The sequence below is a fragment of the Oncorhynchus keta genome, chromosome 24 (genome assembly GCF_023373465.1).
Source record: "Oncorhynchus keta strain PuntledgeMale-10-30-2019 chromosome 24, Oket_V2, whole genome shotgun sequence".
Classification (NCBI taxonomy): domain Eukaryota; kingdom Metazoa; phylum Chordata; class Actinopteri; order Salmoniformes; family Salmonidae; genus Oncorhynchus; species Oncorhynchus keta.
Genome location: NC_068444.1, coordinates 3,039,565 through 3,047,064, shown reverse-complemented (window position 1 = coordinate 3,047,064; position 7,500 = coordinate 3,039,565). Strand labels below are relative to the sequence as shown.

Genomic DNA, 7,500 nt, shown 5'->3' with positions numbered 1-7,500 from the left:
GTCTATTGTTCTGTAGACTGGCTGTAGTGTCTATTGTTCTGAAGACTGGCTGTAGTGTCTGTGTTCTGTAGACTGGCTGTAGTGTCTGTGTTCTGATGACTGGCTGTAGTGTCTATTGTTCTGTAGACTGGCTGTAGTGTCTATTGTTCTGTAGACTGGCTGTAGTGTCTATTGTTCTGTAGACTGGCTGTAGTGTCTATTGTTCTGAAGACTGGCTGTAGTGTCTGTGTTCTGTAGACTGGCTGTAGTGTCTATTGTTCTGTAGACTGGCTGTAGTGTCTGTGTTCTGTAGACTGGCTGTAGTGTCTGTGTTCTGTAGACTGGCTGTAGTGTCTATTGTTCTGAAGACTGGCTGTAGTGTCTGTGTTCTGTAGACTGACTGGCTGTAGTGTCTGTGTTCTGTAGACTGGCTGTAGTGTCTGTTGTTCTGTGGCTGTAGTGTCTATTGTTCTGTAGACTGGCTGTAGTGTCTGTGTTCTGTGACTGGCTGTCGTGTCTATTGTTCTGTAGACTGGCTGTAGTGTCTGTGTTCTGTAGACTGGCTGTAGTGTCTGTGTTCTGTAGACTGGCTGTAGTGTCTGTGTTCTGTAGACTGGCTGTAGTGTCTGTTGTTCTGAAGACTGGCTGTAGTGTCTGTGTTCTGTAGACTGGCTGTAGTGTCTGTGTTCTGTAGACTGGCTGTAGTGTCTATTGTTCTGTAGACTGGCTGTAGTGTCTATTGTTCTGTAGACTGGCTGTAGTGTCTATTGTTCTGTAGACTGGCTGTAGTGTCTGTGTTCTGTAGACTGGCTGTAGTGTCTGTGTTCTGATGACTGGCTGTAGTGTCTATTGTTCTGTAGACTGGCTGTAGTGTCTGTGTTCTGTTGACTGGCTGTAGTGTCTATTGTTCTGTTCTGTAGACTGGCTGGAGTGTCTATTGTTCTGTAGACTGGCTGTAGTGTCTATTGTTCTGTAGACTGGCTGTAGTGTCTATTGTTCTGTAGACTGGCTGTAGTGTCTGTGTTCTGTAGACTGGCTGTAGTGTCTGTGTTCTGTAGACTGGCTGTAGTGTCTATTGTTCTGTAGACTGACTGTAGCTGTTCTGTAGACTGGCTGTAGTGTCTATTGTGACTCTGTGTTCTGGTTCTGTAGACTGGCTGTAGTGTCTATTGTTCTGTAGACTGGCTGTAGTGTCTGTGTTCTGTAGACTGGCTGTAGTGTCTATTGTGACTGGCTGTAGTATCTGTTCTGTAGACTGTGTAGTGTGTTCTAATGACTGGCTGTAGTGTCTATGTTCTGATGACTGGCTGTAGTGTCTGTTGTTCTGTAGACTGGCTGTAGTGTCTATTGTTCTGTAGACTGGCTGAGTGTCTATGTTCTGACTGGTCTATTGTTCTGTAGACTGGCTGTAGTGTCTGTGTTCTGTAGACTGGCTGTAGTGTCTGTGTTCTGTAGACTGGCTGTACTGGCTGTAGGCTGTCTGTGTGTCTGTTCTGTTGGCTGTAGTGTCTGTGTTCTGTATGACTGGCTGGCTGTAGTGTCTCCCCTGTAGACTGGCTGTAGTGTCTGTGTTCTGTAGACTGGCTGTAGTGTCTGTAGACTGGCTCTGTGTTCTGATGACTGGCTGACCAGGTGTCTGTGTTCTGATGAGACTGGCTGTAGTGTCTGTGTTCTGATGACTGGCTGTAGTGTCTATTGTTCTGAAGACTGGCTGTAGTGTCTGTGTTCTGTAGACTGGCTGTAGTGTCTGTGTTCTGGTGACTGGCTGACCAGGTCTATCCCTGTAGACTGGCTGTAGTGTCTGTGTTCTGGTGACTGGCTGACCAGGTATCCTGGCTGTAGTGTCTGTGTTCTGGTGACTGGCTGACCTGTGTTCTGTATCCCCCTGTAGTGTCTGTGTTCTGGTGACTGGCTGGCCAGGTATCCCCTGGCTGTAGTGTCTGTGTTCTGTAGACTGACTGGCTGACTGGCTGTAGTGTCCCCCTTAGTGTCTGTGTTCTGTGACTGGCTGTAGTGTCTATTGTTCTGTATCCCTGGCTGTAGTGTCTGTGTTCTGTAGACTGGCTGTAGTGTCTGTGTATGACTGGCTGTAGTGTCTGTGTTCTGTAGACTGGCTGTAGTGTCAGTTCTGTAGACTGGCTGTAGTGTCTGTGTTCTGGACTGACTATTGGCTGGCTGTAGTGTCTGGTATCCTGATGACTGGCTGTAGTGTCTGTGTTCTGTGACTGGCTGTAGTGTCTATTGTTCTGTAGGGCTGTAGTCCCCTGGCTGTAGTGTCTGTGTTCTGATGACTTGCTGACCAGGTATCCCTGGCTGTAGTGTCTGTGTTCTGTGACTGGCTGACCTGTAGGTATCTGGCTGTAGTGTCTGTGTTCTGGTGACTGGCTGTAGTATCCCCCTTAGTTCTGTGACTGGCTGACTGTCTGACCAGGTATCCCCTTAGTGTCTGTGTTCTGGTGACTGGCTGACTGTAGTGTCTATTGTTCTGTAGACCTGTAGTGTCTGTGTTCTGATGACTGGCTGTAGTGTCTATTGTTCTGTAGACTGGCTGTAGTGTCTGTGTTCTGGTGACTGGCTGTATCCCCTGTTGTTCTTAGTGTCTGTGTTCTGATGACTGGCTGACCAGGTATCCCCTTAGTGTCTGTGTTCTGGTGACTGGCTGAGTGTCTGTGTTCTGTAGGTGGCTGTATCCTGAAGACTGGCTTAGTGTCTGTGTTCTGGTGACTTGTTCTGACCAGGTATCTGGACTGTAGTGTCTGTGTTCTGATGACTGGCTGTTCTGTAGACTGGCTCTATTGTTCTGTAGACTGGCTGTAGTGTCCCTGTAGACTGGCTAGTGTCTGTGTTCTGATGACTGGCTGTAGTGTCAGGTTCTGTCCTGTAGTGTCTGTGTTCTGGTTCTGTGACTGGCTGACCAGGGCTAGTGTCTATTGTTCTGTAGACTGGCTTAGTGTCTGTGTTCTGATGACTGGCTGAGTGTCTAGGTATCTGGCTGTAGTGTCTATTGTTCTGAGACTGGCTGTAGTGTCTGTGTTCTGGTGACTGGCTGTAGGTGTCTATTGTTCTGTAGACTGGCTGTAGTGTCTGTGTTCTGGTGACTGTAGTGTCTGTGTTCTGATGACTGGCTGTAGTGTCTGTGTTCTGATGACTGGCTGTAGTGTCCCCCTTAGTGTTCTGTGACTTCTGTAGTGTCTGTGTTCTGGTACTGGCTGTAGTGTCTGTGTTCTGGTGACTGGCTGTAGTGTCCCCCTAGTGTCTGTGTTCTGATGACTGGCTGTAGGTATCCCCTGTGTTCTGTAGTGTCTGTGTTCTGGTGACTGGCTGACCAGGTATGTCCTGAAGACTGGCTGTAGTGTCTATTGTTCTGTGACTGGCTGACCAGGTGTCTATTGTTCTGTAGACTGGCTTAGTGTCTATTGTTCTAATGACTGGCTGACCAGGTATGGCCTATTGTTCTGTAGACTGGCTGTAGTGTCTGTGTTCTGGTGACTGGCTGACCAGTGTCCCCCTTGTTCTGTGACTGGCTGTAGTGTCTATTGTTCTAATGACTGGCTGTGTCTACCAGGTATCCCCTTAGTGTCTGTGTTCTGTGGTGACTGGCTGACCAGGTATCCCCTGTAGTGTCTATTGTTCTAATGACTGGCTGACCAGGTATCCCCCTAGTGTCTGTGTTCTGTGACTGGCTGTAGGTATCTGTGTTCTGATGACTGGCTGTAGTGTCTGTGTTCTGGTGACTGGCTGTAGGTATCCCCTTGTTCTGTGACTGGCTGTAGTGTCTGTGTTCTGAAGACTGGCTGACCAGATATCCCCTGTGTCTGTGTTCTGGACTGGCTGACTGGCTGACCAGGTATCCCCTGGCTGTAGTGTCTGTGTTCTGTGACTGGCTGACCAGTGTCTATTGTTCCTGTAGTGTCTGTAGACTGGCTGTAGTGTCTGGTTCTGAAGACTGACTGGCTGACCAGGTCTATCCCCTATTGTTCTGTAGTGTCTGTGTTCTGGTGACTGGCTGACCAGTGTCCCCTTAGTGTTCTGTGTTGGCTGTAGTGTCTGGTTCTGACCAGGTATCTGGCTGTAGTGTCTGTGTTCTGTGACTGGCTGAGTGTCTGTGTTCCCCCTGTAGTGTGGCTGTGTGTCTGATGACTTGCTGACCAGGTATGGACCTGTAGTGTCTGTGTTCTGGTGACTGGCTGACTGTTGTTCTGTAGACTGTATCCCCTTAGTGTCTGTGTTCTGTAGTGACTGGCTGAGACTGGCTGTAGGTATCCTGGCTTAGTGTCTGTGTTCTGGTGACTGGCTGACCAGGTATCCCCTTTAGTGTCTGTGTTCTGGCTGTAGTGTCTGACCTGGTATCCTGGCTGTAGTGTCTGTGTTCTGATGACTGGCTGTAGTGTCTATTAGTGTCTGTGTTCTGGTTCTGTACTGGCTGACTGGTATCCCCCTTAGACTGGCTGTAGTGTCTGATGACTGGCTGACCAGGTATCCCCCTGTAGTGTCTGTGTTCTGATGACTGGCTGACCAGGTGTCTATTGTGTCTGTGTTCTGGTGACTGGCTGACCAGGTATCCTGTAGTGTCCTTAGTGTCTGTGTTCTGATGACTGGCTGACCAGGTATCCCTGTAGTGTCTGTGTTCTAATGACTGGCTGACCAGGTATCTGTGTTCTGTAGACTGGCTTAGTGTCTGTGTTCTGTGACTGGCTGTAGTGTCTGTGTTCTGTGACTGGCTGACCAGTGTCTGTTGTTCTGTATCCCCCTTAGTGTCTGTGTTCTAATGACTGGCTGTAGTGTCTGTGTTCTGGTGACTGGCTGACCAGGTATCCCCCTTAGTGTCTGTGTTCTGATGACTGGCTGTAGTGTCTGTGTTCTGTAGTGTCTGTGTTCTGATGACTGGCTGACCAGGTATCTGTAGTGTCTGTGTTCTGGTGACTGGCTGACCAGGTATCCCCCTTAGTGTCTGTGTTCTGATGACTGGCTGTAGTGTCTGTGTTCTGTAGTGTCTGTGTTCTGATGACTGGCTGTAGTGTCTGTGTTCTGGTGACTGGCTGACCAGGTATCCCCCTTAGTGTCTGTGTTCTGATGACTGGCTGTAGTGTCTGTGTTCTGATGACTGGCTGTAGTGTCTGTGTTCTGATGACTGGCTGTAGTGTCTGTGTTCTGGTGACTGGCTGTAGTGTCTGTGTTCTGTTGACTGGCTGTAGTGTCTGTGTTCTGGTGACTGGCTGACCAGGTATCCCCCTTAGTGTCTGTGTTCTGATGACTGGCTGTAGTGTCTGTGTTCTGGTGACTGGCTGACCAGGTATCCCCCTTAGTGTCTGTGTTCTGATGACTGGCTGACCAGGTATCCCCCTTAGTGTCTGTGTTCTGGTGACTGGCTGACCAGGTATCCCCCTTAGTGTCTGTGTTCTGTTGACTGGCTGACCAGGTATCCCCCTTTCCCTTTCTGTTGACTGGCTGTAGTGTCTGTGTTCTGATGACTGGCTGACCAGGTATCCCCCTTAGTGTCTGTGTTCTGATGACTGGCTGACCAGGTATCCCCCTTAGTGTCTGTGTTCTGGTGACTGGCTGACCAGGTATCCCCCTTAGTGTCTGTGTTCTGGTGACTGGCTGACCAGGTATCCCCCTTAGTGTCTGTGTTCTGGTGACTGGCTGACCAGGTATCCCCCTTAGTGTCTGTGTTCTGATGACTGGCTGACCAGGTATCCCCCTTAGTGTCTGTGTTCTGATGACTGGCTGACCAGGTATCCCCCTTTCCCTTTCTGTTGACTGGCTGTAGTGTCTGTGTTCTGATGACTTGCTGACCAGGTATCCCCCTTAGTGTCTGTGTTCTGATGACTGGCTGACCAGGTATCCCCCTTAGTGTCTGTGTTCTGGTGACTGGCTGACCAGGTATCCCCTGTAGTGTCTGTGTTCTGATGACTGGCTGACCAGGTATCCCCTGTGTTCTTAGTGTCTGTGACTGGCTGACTGGCTGACCAGGTATCCCCCTTAGTGTCTGTGTTCTGGTGACTGGCTGACCAGGTATCCCCCTTAGTGTCTGTGTTCTGATGACTGGCTGACCAGGTATCCCCCTTAGTGTCTGTGTTCTGGTGACTGGCTGACCAGGTATCCCCCTTAGTGTCTGTGTTCTGGTGACTGGCTGACCAGGTATCCCCCTTAGTGTCTGTGTTCTGGTGACTGGCTGACCAGGTATCCCCCTTAGTGTCTGTGTTCTGGTGACTGGCTGACCAGGTATCCCCCTTAGTGTCTGTGTTCTGGTGACTGGCTGACCAGGTATCCCCCTTAGTGTCTGTGTTCTGGTGACTGGCTGACCAGGTATCCCCCTTAGTGTCTGTGTTCTGGTGACTGGCTGACCAGGTATCTGTAGTGTCTGTGTTCTGGTGACTGGCTGACCAGGTATCCCCCTTAGTGTCTGTGTTCTGATGACTGGCTGACCAGGTATCTGTAGTGTCTGTGTTCTGATGACTGGCTGACCAGGTATCCCCCTTAGTGTCTGTGTTCTGGTGACTGGCTGTAGTGTCTGTGTTCTGATGACTGGCTGACCAGGTATCCCCCTTTCCCTTTCTGTTGCTAGTTGAATCCCTCCAGTTGTTTCGCGACCCAAGCTCCCTATTTTTTACATGTTGGAGCCCAACTTTGAATTCTTCATGTAAGGTGACTACATACAGGCAAGTACCATAGGTAGATAGGTAGAGGTAGATAGGTAGAGGTAGATATGTATAGGGGTAAGGTGATGACATACAGGCCAGTACCATAGGTAGATAGGTAGAGGTAGATAGGTAGAGGTAGATATGTAGAGGGTAGAGGGTAAGGTGATGACATACAGGCCAGTACCATAGGTAGATAGGTAGAGGTAGATAGGTAGAGGTAGATATGTATAGGGGTAAGGTGATGACATACAGGCCAGTACCATAGGTAGAAAGGTAGAGGTAGATAGGTAGAGGTAGATAGGTAGAGGTAGATAGGTAGAGGTAGATAGGTAGAGGTAGATAGGTAGAGGTAGATATGTAGAGGGGTAAGGTGATGACATACAGGCCAATACCATAGGTAGATAGGTAGAGGTAGATAGGTAGAGGTAGATAGGTAGAGGTAGATAGGTAGAGGTAGATAGGTAGAGGTAGATATGTAGAGGTAGATATGTAGAGGGGGAAGGTGACTACATACAGGCAAGTACCATAGGTAGATAGGTAGAGGTAGATAGGTAGAGGTAGATATGTATAGGGGTAAGGTGATTACATACAGGCCAGTACCATAGGTAGATAGGTAGAGGTAGATAGGTAGAGGTAGATATGTATAGGGGTAAGGTGATGACATACAGGCCAGTACCATAGGTAGATAGGTAGAGGTAGATAGGTAGAGGTAGATATGTATAGGGGTAAGGTGATGACATACAGGCCAGTACCATAGGTAGATAGGTAGAGGTAGATAGGTAGAGGTAGATATGTAGAGGGGGAAGGTGATGACATACAGGCCAGTACCATAGGTAGATAGGTAGAGGTAGATATGTAGAGGTAGATATGTAGAGGG

General features: G+C 48.9%; 1 protein-coding gene and 1 long non-coding RNA gene across 15 annotated transcripts in view; both read left to right on the top strand.

The window, feature by feature from the left end:
* LOC118381162 (transforming acidic coiled-coil-containing protein 2-like) overlaps nt 1-7,500 on the top strand; it is an 85,268-nt gene that overhangs the window by 10,447 nt on the left and 67,321 nt on the right. The gene's annotated exons all lie outside the window — the stretch shown is intronic.
* LOC127911295 (uncharacterized) lies at nt 5,194-6,314 on the top strand. 3 transcript variants are annotated; one of them, XR_008077778.1, is made up of 4 exons: nt 5,194-5,356; nt 5,505-5,672; nt 5,953-5,994; nt 6,037-6,314. It is a non-coding gene; the product is annotated as an uncharacterized LOC127911295 (long non-coding RNA). The 3 variants fall into 3 exon arrangements; XR_008077777.1 differs by having other exon boundaries at nt 5,505-5,630; nt 5,953-6,314; XR_008077776.1 differs by having other exon boundaries at nt 5,953-6,314.